General features: G+C 35.4%; 1 long non-coding RNA gene across 1 annotated transcript; it reads left to right on the top strand.

Annotated features, from left to right (window-relative positions):
- The first annotated feature begins 5,673 nt into the window (after positions 1-5,673).
- LOC138149875 (uncharacterized) lies at positions 5,674-6,282 on the top strand. The gene is made up of 2 exons (XR_011165452.1): positions 5,674-5,825; positions 5,883-6,282. It is a non-coding gene; the product is annotated as an uncharacterized lncRNA (long non-coding RNA).
- Positions 6,283-13,350: the final 7,068 nt, after the last annotated feature.

The raw sequence follows: 13,350 nt of genomic DNA, 5'->3' as shown, positions 1-13,350 counted from the left end.
CACATGTACAAACTATACTGAATTTCTTATCTTCCCAGGAAGGAAGAGTGACAAGGGAGGAAGGGAATGAATCTGGAATTCAAAGTTTTAAAATCAAATGTTTAATATACATATATATGTATAATTTCTTATTCATCTATGGTGTTGCTTTGTTGTGGTGGTGGTTAAAAACCATAAAAAAACATAAGTTTGGAGAACTCCTTATCTAAGATTATCAATGTGTGTGTGTGTTTGTGTGTATATGTAAATATACAGATATGCATATATTTCTACATCTATCTATTCAAGAGCCAGCATTGTGTGCAGTGGAATAAAACACTAGCAGTTTAGAAGAAGGATATCAAATCTTCTGCCTCTCCACTCTGTAACATAACCAATAGTGTCATGCAAAATATTTTTTAAAATATTTGGGATCTTGAAGAGATCTTAGAAAACATCTAGTCTAAATGTTTGGGTTTTTTTGTTTTCTTTTTTTTTTTTTAGTTAAGGAAACTGAGGCTCTTGTCCAAGATTATATAGCTACCTAATAACCGGACTAGAACTTGAACTCAGGACTCCTCTCTCCAATCTAGCGGGATTTTTTTTAACCACTCATTAGAATTTTCTGTTTCCATATTACATAGACTTTTATTAATAACTTCTACTTGTAAATCATTTTTAAATTTTAAAATTGGTTTTAAATCTACCATATTGTTTTAACCTTATAACAATATTCTAAAGCAGTTCAAATATACAAACTAAGGTCCAGAGATGTAGTACTTTACCTAAAATAAGAGTTAGAACCAGAATGCCCTGCTTTATTTTATATTTTAGACCATCATCTCAGGTAGGAAATCTGTTAATTTATGTGCCATTATAAAATGACAATGACTAAAGCAATATAAGACTTGGCCTGGCAGACATAATAAAAACCTATTTTCCACATTTCTGAGTGCAGATCTAGCCTTGTTCATGTCTTGGAATAACCACACATTTGTTAGACACAGTTTAACACAGGGCTAGAAGAAACTAAAGAAATCTTTCTCTTCCTTTAACAGACAGTACTAAAATAGTAAAGTGACTTGCTTAAGGTAACAAAAGTAGGAAAGAACAGAGCTAGGATTTAATCCAGATCTTCTGGCTCCATAAATCCTGTGATCTGTCCTCTCCAATATTATACAGTTGATATGGATTTCAGTTCTGTAGTACCAAAATCAATTTCTATGGAAAGTCTTTAGTTTATTTCTCCCTGTGAAGTGAATCATGCTTATAATTTAAAAATTTGTGCTATTAAAGAGTTTCAGGGATCCCTCTGTGCCTCACCTTTTTCCTCTGTCCCATTTTAGACTGACACAATTTTTCCCCCTTGTCTGTGTTATAGGTTTTGTCAGTTTACCATAAAGAGAACATCCCACGTCTACTGCCTTGAAGAGATTCGTCTCTTTCATCCCCTTGCTCAACACCAAATGCATCAGGTTCAATCCTTCCCATCCCAAGCGATTCTCTGGACTGAGACAGGCTGGAGCATGTGACCTTGGTTCTTAAAACGGGGGTGAAAGGAAGTAAAAAGAGGAACATTTTGTCACAACTGACTGAGTGAGGAAAAAGCATAGTGCTCTCAGGGTCTAAAATTCGCAGCTACCCCTGGATGGACTTATCCCACCCTTTAACTTTGGGGAGCAATCAGCTTTACCTTCTGCTGAAAATATGAAAACATGAGCCATGTGGCATGTGTGTTATTCTAAGAGGAAAGTGGAAAGGAGCTGGTGCCGGTGGAAAACCATCAAGCCCTCACCAGAGAGAAGAGCTGAAGCCCTGGCTGTTCCCCTCTCTCTGTCTACCTCCTCACCCTGGCCATGTGCTGAAAGCCACTCCCAGAAATGACTTCAGCGGCAGCTCTGGGGACTGGGGCGCGCTGACCTCGTCTTCAGGGATACAAAAGCTGGCAATTACCAGCCTGTTGCAGAGGAACTATATTTATTCACTGATCTGTGTCTGAAGCCTTTTCTTCGGGATACTTTAGATGAATGGAGAAGGATGATGTTGGAAGTAATGAAAGGAATAAGAAGCATAGAGGCAAAGAGGGCACAAGAGGTCCCCTTCCCCAAATTAAGTATAAAGGACATAGGAAAAAAGACGCCATCTGCATCCAAAGAAAGAACTGATAAATAGATGAATAAAATAACACACACACACACACACACACACACACACACACCTATTTGTGTCTAATGGTAGACATCTGCGGGATGGAGGGAGGGGAAAAAGAAATTTACACGATAATTTTGTTAGGAATAGCAAGTTGCGTATAGTAGATTTGCAGTTCCATGTGAAATCTGTATTTTCAAATTTTGCTATCATGGAAATACTTGTTTTATTCCATAAATTAAAAAATAATCTCCAGAAAAAAGCAAATCTAACCACAAAATCAGTCCTCAGGCTCATTGGATTCTTATTATAATTGAATGGGGGGAGGGAAATTAACTTTCCAAGGAAAAGAAAGTCTTAAAGCACTGGATAAAAGCACCCAACGACCCATAAAGGAGTGGAAGAGACTTCATGGCATCATATTTCCTTTTTTCCAGCTTCCTGGAATGATTTATCTTTATTAGCATTCTTACTGGGGTTCAAAATGTGATGAAACACTAAATCTGAAGACATGACAGCTCCTTCTGCTTCTTGATCACGGTATGGAAAATGATAAAACTTCCCTGAGGGAGATTAGAAGCAAATTTGAAAAATAACAGGTTGAACACAAAGTTGATAATCCCACTGTTCCAAGGATGGCAATGGATAGAGAAGGGATTTTTTTTTCCGCTAGTCTTAGGTACATCTGTTTATAATAGAGGGCTGGCCAAAGAGACTCCATGTGAGGATTTTTCTTTCCTGGGAACTTGCACTTTGTTCACTGCTGGTGCCAATCTAACGTGTGGAACTTCTGGGAGACAGTTTCTGGTCACCAGTGACTGAGGTGTTATGAGAGACATATGATGATGTCTTCCGGTTGGCTGAGGAGTTGGAAGGATAAATAACTAAGTACAGGTTGAACCAGAACTAAAAGCATATGCAAAATATTCAAGAGAAAGATTTCTTACTCTCCTTCCTAGGAGTGAGGAAGAGCTCTGAGATGCTCATGGATATTCCCTTACTTCCATTTCCCTAGCCACTAAAAATGCCTACTTTTTCAAATGTTTATTTTTTCCTGTTATTGGGTGAATGAGAATCTGGATAGAGAATAGACACTGTAAGCTTTGAAAAGTTGAAAAGGGGGGCGGGGAGGTGGCTAGGTGGTGGCTAGGTGGTGCAGTGAATAGAGCACCGGCCTGAAGTCAGGAGGACCCAAGTTCAAATCTGGTCCCAGACATTTAACACTTACTAGCCATGTGACCTTGGGCAAGTCACTTAACCCCAATTGCCCTCCAAAAAGCCAAAAAATTTTTAAAAATTAAAGAAAAGAAAAGTTGAAAGGGAAAAAAATCTATCAATTAGAGTCAATAGTGGTTTGCCAGTAGCATATCTGGTAAGGAGTCAGCCGTGAGAAGTGAGTTGCTTTACCTACACCCAGAGTGAACCAATATGTCACCTCTGGGAAAGCAAGGGAATGACTTGTACAACAGATATGTCCCAATAGAAAGGAAGTTGTTAGGAACTCTGTGAATGCAAAAAAAAGAAAGATACCTTGGGCCAGGAAATTGATTTGGAGGGGGTGATGATATTTTTGTACTAACCACTTTAAACTTGCCTACTCTCCCTTTTGTCCTGCTCTTTGTTTGGGTGATGTTTTTATACTTATACTTCTGTCCTTGCCATGCCTTCAGAAAATAACTCTGTAAGAGTTAATTGATAGCAATTGGGTGGTTGATATTGGAGAAATGCTAATTAATAGCAGAAGGGACCACATTGGTTTGAAGAATGCAAGTATGAGAAATCCCAATCCTGTCAGGCTTACCCCTATGGCTCTGAAGGAAAAGTAGTCAGCTTTCTTCTAGAGACCCAAGCTGTGAGTGTGAATCAGAGTGGAGAGAGGGAGCAGAGAGCAGATGCTACATATTGGGGCTTCATTTGTGATAGATATTGGACACTTCAGATTTGCAGGGAAACATTGAAGAAATGCTCCATTTGGGCCTCTATTTGATGACTAGCCTAGTGTTTAGTATCCATTAGGTTTTTTCTCTTTTTTAGACTGTATTGTATAGTTTTCTGGTGTGTTTCCTTAAAAGTAAGATGAATGTTCTTATGCTTGCCTTTTTTCTTATTTGGATACTTATTTATATCTGTTTTATGTCCATACCCATTATAAGTACATCAGCTCATAGGAGAATCATGGATTTTGCTTCTCCAATATACTGGTGCTGGGAGCATGAATGTTCCTTTTTTTTCTTTTTGCCTTTAAACTGGCCAACACTTCTTCCCTTATTATGAGGTTCTTATGACCCTGTGAATTCTAGTAAGAAACCTAATAAAGATGAATCATTCCAGGAAGTTTTAAAAAATTGAAAGATGATGCCATGAAATCTGCCCCACTCATTTCTGCGTTTTTGGAAGCTTTTATCCAATGTCTTTAAGACTTTCTTTTCTTGGGGAATGAAGTATTTAATTTGTGATTCAACCAAATGAATCAGAGAACTGATTGTAGGTGAATAGATTAAGGTTTGCCTGTTGGCATAGAAACCTGAGTAAGCCACCCTATGTGTGGGTAGATTACTGGGTCCCTTTCTCCATTCCTAAAGTCTCCCCCATGGGCATGGCACAGCCTGCAGATGAGTCACTCCTTTGTTCAGTTTCCTGAGCTGCATGGTCACTTCCTTGCTGATTTGGGTCAATCATGTCTCTCCTCAGGGCTAGTTCCTCACCAGATTTAGTTACTGCTACTACTGGCTCAAGAGGTTCTTTATTAATGACTCCAATAGCTCTGATCTCTCTTCTAACCTTTTAGAGCTCAAACTTGTGGCCTGGTCCATTCCATCTCTGAATACCCATTCACCTAAGATCAGGAAAGAGTAAACAAAAAGTAACAAAGGTGAAATAACAGAGGCCCGCTGTCCCTTCCTGACCCAAAGGGCCAGTGAGGGCATCTTTGATGAGGAGAGCATCTGCTTGAACCTTTCCTACTCATACTCCATTCTAGCTCAACTTCGAGTGAGCACCTTTCTCAACCTGAGGACTTTTCATCATCACAGTCATTCATGACTAGAAACTGCTTCTCCAAAATTCCCTATGTTGAACTGAAACTATGTAGGATCTAATATGTTCTGTGTAATTTTCAGGAAAAGCAAATCCACCCATGCCTTAAGAACTGTGTCCTCACTGACTGATTTCTCATTATATATATATATATATATATATTTTATTATTGCATTAGCATTTTCCCCCAGGCTGGAAATAGTCATACTTTCTTAGTATACGGTGAATGTTTTATGTTTTCTTCCTAATCTTTGTAATCATAAATGCTACTTTTATTTTTTCTCCTAATCTAATGTCATTTCTAAATTTTTCATAATGTAATATCATTTCTAAATAGTATTTTATGCAAAATCTACAAATCTAGTGGCCTATTACAAGTAAAAGAGAAGGAAACACTTAGACAAATTTGAAAGGACATAACATTTGAGTGTATCGGGGATAGTGCCTTGCACATTGTGGATGCTAATTTAAAAAAAAATCAAATTGACATATTTTTTTTTTTTCCAATTGAGAAATTTATTTAAACCAAATAGGCGCCTCATTGTCTCTAATCTTAGAAGAAGGTGTTGGGCCTCTTGGTAGTAAAGCGTGGCTTGTGCTGGCGACACAGAACTCTGTGGGGCAGAGGGAACTTGATTTTGGAGTCGTGAAACTGCTTGACTGTGTACCGGCGGCATTTGCTGGCAGGAATTTCTTCCACTTCCATCATCTGGATGGAGTGGGCCCGGGCACGGTGACGGGCTCCCATATCTCGGTAGCACTGAGTGACGGCACCATCAGTGGTCAGGTCCCCGTGCTCCCTGTACATGTTGTGGGTCCCACTCCTGGAATCATAACGCAGCCAGATGCCAAAGTTTTTCACTCTAAGAGGGGACTTTTCAAAGACCTGTCTGCAGTATACGATTTCTCCATGGACTTCTTCATTTTTTTCAGCTGGGAAACGAAGTACCAGAACCTGGACTTAGCTACCACATAATTAGGAGCAAAGATCCGCATGCGATAAAGAGGCGGCACCGGGCTCTTGGGAGTGGGCAGGCAGCGCCCAATCGACCTTATACTCTCTCAGGGCGCCCGAGGCCTTCAAGGTGCTGCTGCCTCACGCCCCGCCAACCCGCAAAAGCCAAATTGACATATTCAGGACAGATTTATGATGTCATTGATATCTTCAGCAGTCAGTTATGTTGGAACATGAGTAAGGCAAGGAAGTGGCAATGAATGTGGACTAATGGATATCAAATGGATATGCATATATTGTAAATTTCAATACATTAAAGAAACATAAATTATCTTTTCCTAGGAAAATTAGTCAAAAGACTAATAGTTGGGGCAGCTGAGTGACAATGAATAGAGCACCGGCCCTGGAATCGGGAGTACCTGAGTTCAAATACGGCCTCAGACACTTGACACACTTACTAGCCATGTGACTTTGGGCAAATCACTTAACCCCAATTGCCCTCCAAAAAGAAAAAAAAAAGACTAATAGTCTTATCGAGGGATCCTGGACTAGTAGAAAGTAGGCAGTCCGACTCTTTTCACTTTCTCTGGTTCATTTTGTCCCTGCTTGAGAAAATCTCCTCAAGTTTGGGAATGATTCATACTAGGGTCTCCCCAGAAGGATTAAACAGGGACCTTTCTATAAAAATATTCAATGTAAAAAGTATGAGGTAAATGCTTTAAAACACAAGACTGATAAATATGCATTGATAAAGCTTTTATTTATTTATTAAAACATGAAATGATAACCTATAACTCCTACAATATTCTCCCTGGAGGCTAATATTTACAACATGAAACATGAAATATTGTTGGTCTATTGAATAAGCATTTCACCTTTACCTTGACTCTTTTTTGTATAAACAACTCACTTAAGTCCATATTCTGCCAAAGCAGAACATGACTGAGCTCATCTCGATAGCAGGTCGTTAAGGTCATTCACTAAATAGGCCTTCATACTGTTCTAGATTTTCCCCACCTATCACATTGAGATACTGCTGAGTATATAACGTACTAATAACACTAAATAGTAACTCAAATAGATTGAAAAGTTAATTTACAACTCTTATCACAGTTCCTATTGTCAGTGATGGAAAGTAAGGTAAATGTTTGTAGAAGTTTCTTTCATGAGACCTAGTGAAAATAGCCACTGGATCAGCCTTAAAGTTACAGACTGAGCTTATCTGTCTCTGTCTCTCTGTTCCTGTCTCTGAATATTTAAAGCAAGAAGAATAAAAACCAACGTGAAAATTTGAAAAAAGTTTATTAGGTTTTTTGGTTGTTGTTGCTGTTAGAATGCCTTTTTGGGGGGTGGGAGGGAACTAGGCATAAAGTTTTATGTGGACTAGAGAACTTAATCTTGGAATATGAATTACATTAGTTACATAGTAACCGGGCAATAGAGTTAGTCTTTTTATGAGCTTCACAAATAGGTCATAGAAGTTTCCATGTGTTAATTTTCATACCAATATATTCAAACTCAGTGCCAAGATCAGAAGAGTTAATTTTGGTATGAAAATTCATTTAATTTTTTTGGTTTTAAAAATCAAAACAAAACTTATGCACCAAGAACCATCGCCCTAAAGAAAAAATTTTCTGAAACTAAAAACAAACAGGTCTAAAAAGAATTGCAGGCCATTAACGACCATATGAAAAATTGCTCCTAATCACCAATAATGAGAGACATTCTTATCAAAACAATTCTGGAATTTCATATTATACCAGCAAATTGACAAAAATAATAAAAATGCGAACAATTAATGTTTTGAGGGGCTCTAGAAAGAGCCTACATTAATACTCTCTCTTGGTTATTCTATTTATCTGATCACTCTTTCTCCATCTCTTTTCCTAGATCCTCTTACACATAATGCCCTCTAACCATAAATTTCCATTAGAGTTCTTTCATAGACCCTCTTCTCTTCTCTCTACATATTACTTCTCTTGATTCATTTCACCATCGATTCCCATGGATTTAATTACCATCATTGTCATGCTGATGATTTTTGTGACTCTGGGTACATTCTCTTATTGTTCACTATTCCTGGACAGCTCTGACATGTCCTGACTACTAACCCCCCTGACTTCCTTTAAGTACCAACTAAAATTTCACCATCTACAGGAAGTGTTCCCCAACCCCTCTTAATTCTAGTGCCCTTGAGGAAATTAAATAATTGTTTTATTATATTATGATTAATTATTTCCTATTTATAGTGTATAGAGCTTGCTTTGTATAAATTTGCTTACATGTTGCTTTCCCCATTAGATTGTAAGCTGATTGAGGGCAGGGACTATATTTTTCCTCTTTTTGTATCCCTAGCCCTTAGCACAGTGCCTGGCACATAGTAGGCATTTAATAAATGTTTATTTATTAACACACTGTTGATGGAATTGCACATTGGTCCAGCTATTCTAAATAGTAACTTTCATCATGCCAAGAAAAAGCCCAAGAATTCACTGCTGGGAATTTCTATATCAAGTATATAAAAGTCAGAGAGATGCTGCATGAACCAAAATATTCATTGAAACATTTTTTAAATGTTATCATAGAACTAGGGGGGGGGGGGGGGGAAAGTATATGTCCACTGATTGTGGAATGGCTAAACAACTTGTATTAAATTAATGTAATGGAATAATAGCGCATTTGTAATAAAAAATGAATCTGAAGAATTTAGAGAAGAGTGGATATAAAATGAAATAAAAAACTCCAGGAAAACAATATGCAGCCTAAAGGGCAAGTTCACTCAGGTCACATCAACAATCAATGTTCACGTCTCCCTATAATCGCCAGCATCAAATACAAAAAGCCTCTGTTTAGTGTTCTAAGCCCCTCACAGCCTAACCCTCTCCCTCTATACTTTCCCATTCTTCTTCTACCCTCTCCCTCCCTCACTTTACTGTTCCCCAAACAAGGAACTCCATCTCTCAGCTCTGGGTGTTTTCACTGGCTGACTCCTATTCCTGAAATGCTCTCCCTCTTCATCTTTGCCTCCTGGCTTCCTTTAAGTTCTGCCTTCTAGTGGAAGCCTTTTCTAATCATTCTTAGTTCTAGTGCCTTTACTTTATTGATTATTTCCAATTATCTTGCATATAGCCATTTGTATATAGTTTTTTTGCATGTTCCTCATTCATTTTTGACCTCCTTTGGGCCAAGGACTGCTTTGCATTTCTGTGTCTCCCCAGCACTTATCACAGTTCCTGGGACATAATAGGACTGAATAAATGCTTATTGGCTGAATTACAAAAAAGAAAGGAGAAAATGCATTTCTTCCTCTTTTGTGGAAGTAAGGGATAATTCGTGCAAAATATTACAAATATTACCATTTTTGTTTGATATGTTGGTTAATTTTGCTGACTGTTCTTTTCCTTCTTTTAAATTATTTGTTGTAAGGGCTGGTTATCTGGGTAGGGAAGCAGAGAAGGATATGTTTGGAAATGGTGATGTAAAAATTAAAAAATAAATTAAAATTAAAATAAAGAAATCCCATGTATTCCATTAAAACTAAAATAGCTAAATTTTTCTATACTTAATGCTTGTGCACATATAAATTCGTTTTAACTAAAAAGTTGATATCTTTCAATGGTTGTTCTGAATACTCAAAACAAACGATATCTCCAAACTTCTATGATTAACCTTTTAAATGAAGATGGCCACTCTTATGTAAAAAGAAAAAGTCAAAAGTGAGCATAAAATAGGAAATCTTAAAAATCAGAGGAGAAATCAAAAAACTAGAAATCAAAAAGACTGATAAAGAACTGATAAAGATAACTAAAAGGTTTTTTTTTTAAAGAAAAAGGTAGAAAATCAAATAATCAAAAGTTTAAAAAATGACCAAGGTAAAATCACAGTAAATCTAGAAAAAGGGGAAAAAATGATCAGAATCTACAATGCAATTATATACCAACAACGTTTAGAAGACCAAAGAGATTACCTTTAAAAATATAAAATACCAAAACTAAAAGAACACCAAATGGAGATCTTAAATAAACAAATTTCAGAAAAGGAAATAGGATTAGCCTTAATGTGACTATGGTGGGGAGGGGGAGAGGGGAATTGATGACCTTGATAGATTTACTGAAGAATTCTGCCAACTTTTGAAAGAACAACTAATGTGAATACTACAAAAATTATTCTTAAAAACTGAGAAAGTATTTTACCAAACTCTTTTCATGAGATAGCGATCTCCCTACTACCTATGTACAACTCTAGCCCAATATATTAACAAATGCTGATTAAAAAATTTTAAATAAAATTCTGTCCAACAGATACTCATCCAATAAATCATTCACTATAATCAAGTTGGATTTATAAATACCAGGAATATAATAATAGTTTAACATTAGGAAAATAATTATTATAAGTAACAATAATTTTATTAACATAGTTGTATTAAAAATCAAAACATTTAACACCATGATTATTTTAAAAGAGGTAGAAAAGACCTTTGGCAAGTTTTATGATAAAAAATTCTACAAAGCATAAATAAAAGGGATCATTTTAAAATAATTTCAACATAAATTCTTTCCATCTGCATAGATCTGACAGGTAAATTATTCCTTGCTCTCCTAATTTGTTTCTGGTATGACCCTTTATGTCTAAATCATGTATCTATTTTGACCTCGGTACATATCATATCAGTGTACATAAACTATATCTAATTTTTGCATACTTTTTTCCACTGATGCAAAGTCTTAACAAATAATGATTTCTTGTCCCCAAAACTTGGGTCTTTGGGCTCATCAAACTCTAGATTATTATGGTAATTTACTACTGTGGATTGTGTATCTAATCTATTCAATTGAACCACCACTCTTTTTCTTAGTCAGTACCAGATAGTTTTGATGATTACTGCTTTATAATATACTTTGAGATCTGATATGTCTAGGCAACCATCCTTCACATTTTTTTCTCATTGCTTCCTTTTGTATTCTTGACCTTTTGTTTTACCACATGAATTTTGTTATTATTTGTTCTAGCTCTATACAGTATTTTCTGGTATTTACTCTATATATCTAAATACTCTATACAGTATTTACTGGTGTGGCATGGAATAAGTAAACTAATTTAGGTAGAATTGTCATTTTTATCATATTGGCTTGGCCTACCCATGAGCAATTGTTATTTTTCTAATTCTTAATTTGTGATCTGACTTTATTGGTGTGAAATGTGTTTTGTAATTGTGTTCATATAGGTCCTTATAGGAACCATATAAGTTCTCATAGGGTTGTCTTGGCAGGTAGATTCCCAAGTATTTTATGTTGTCTATAGTTACTTTAAGTGGAATTTCTCTTTCTATCTCTTGCTGGATTTTGTTGGTAATATAAAGAAATGCTGATGATTTATGTGGATTTACTTCATAAAATGCAACTTTGTTCAAGTTAATTATTTCAGCTAGTTTTTTTAGTTGATTCTCTAGGATTCTCTAATTAGACCATTATATAATTTGCAAATAATTATAATTTTGTTTCCTCATTGCCTACTCTAATTTCTTCCATTCTTTTTCTTCTCCTATTGCTATAGCTACCCTTTCTAGTGCAATATTGAATAAAACTGATGATGATAGGCATCCTTACTTCACCCCCTGGTCTTATTGGGAAAGTTTCTAGCTCATCCCCATTACAAATAATGTTTGCTAATGGTTTTAGATAGATGATACTTATTTTAAGGAAATTTCCATTTATTTCTATGTTTCCTAGTATTTTTTATAGAAATGGGTGTTATATTTTGTTTAAAACTTTTTTCTGCATATATTGATATAATCATATGATTTCTGTTGGTTTTGCTATCTATATGTCAATTATGTTGATAGTTTTCAGCCAGCCCTGCATTCCTGGTATAAATCCCAGCTGATAATAGTGTGTTATCTTTGTGATATATTGCTTTAATTTCCTTGCTAGTGTTTTATTTAAAATTTTTGCATCAATATTTATTAGGGGAATTGGTCTACTTTTCTTTCCGTATTTTTACTCTTCCTGGTTTAGGCAGTAGCACCATGTTTGTGTCATAGAAGGAATTTAGGAGGACACCTTTGCCTTTTCATATTTTTGTAAAACATTTATCCATTTTACTCAGACTGTCAGATTACTGGCATACAAGTGGACAAAATATCTCCTAATTGTATTAATTTCCTTTCTTTGGTGGGGAATTTAACTTTCTCCTTTTTGATACTAGTATTTTGGTTTTCTTCTTTCTTTTTCTTTTTTTTTTATCAAATTAACCAATGGTTTCTTTATCTTTTTTTTTTCATAAAGCTAAGTCCTAGTTTTACATATTAGCTCAATAGTTTTCTTACTTTCAATTTTATTAATCTCACCTTACATTTTTTTTAAATTGCTAATTTGGTTTTTATTTAATTGGGGGCTTTTAATATTTTGTAAGTTTTTTTTAGTAGCATTTCTAAATAACTGATTTATTCTTTCTCTATTTCATAATGAAAATGTTTAGAGAGATAAAGTTTCCCATAAGTATTGATTCAGCTAAATTTTGGATGTTGTCTCATTGTTCTCATATTCTCTTTAATGAAATTATTGATTGTTTCTATTATCTGTTCTTTGACCCACTCATTGTTAGGGATTAAATTATTTAGTTTCCAATTAATTTTCAATTTATCTTTCCTCTACCCTTTATTGAATGAATTTTTATTGCATTATGATCCCAGAAGAATGCATTTATTATTTCTGCCTTTCTGCATTTGATAATGAGGTTTTTAATGCTCTAATACATTGTCAATTTTTTATTGGTTCCATATACTGCTCAGTAAAAAATATATTCCTTTCTAGCCCCATTCAATTTTCTACAGAGGTCTATATCTCACTTTTCTAAAATTCCATTTACCTCTTTAAGTTTTTTTGTTTCTTTTTTTGTTAAATTTATATAATTCTGAGAGGGGAAAGTTTAGGTCTTCCACTAGTAAGACAATTAAGTCTTAAAAATGACTTTAATGCCTTTTAAAGGAAAAATTATCCTAACCTTCATGACAGATATTGGTCCTACAAAACAAGCCATCAGAAAGGTAAAAAGCTGTCAAGCAACATTAGATGGGGAGATTTCTCCTATAACTTAAACAAGAAAGAAATAAAGAAAATTAATATAAAAGAATGAGGTAAATCCAGTCATACTTGTTGAAATCTCATTAAATTAAATGATGTTAAAGGATGTTTGGAATCCTATTACCTCCAGAAAATTCAATCGCTTTT

Source organism: Petaurus breviceps, unplaced genomic scaffold (genome assembly GCF_028583685.1).
Source record: "Petaurus breviceps papuanus isolate PSGF00001 unplaced genomic scaffold, PetGlider_PUasm1.0 90849, whole genome shotgun sequence".
Classification (NCBI taxonomy): domain Eukaryota; kingdom Metazoa; phylum Chordata; class Mammalia; order Diprotodontia; family Petauridae; genus Petaurus; species Petaurus breviceps.
This window is presented reverse-complemented; position numbering and strand designations above follow the sequence as displayed.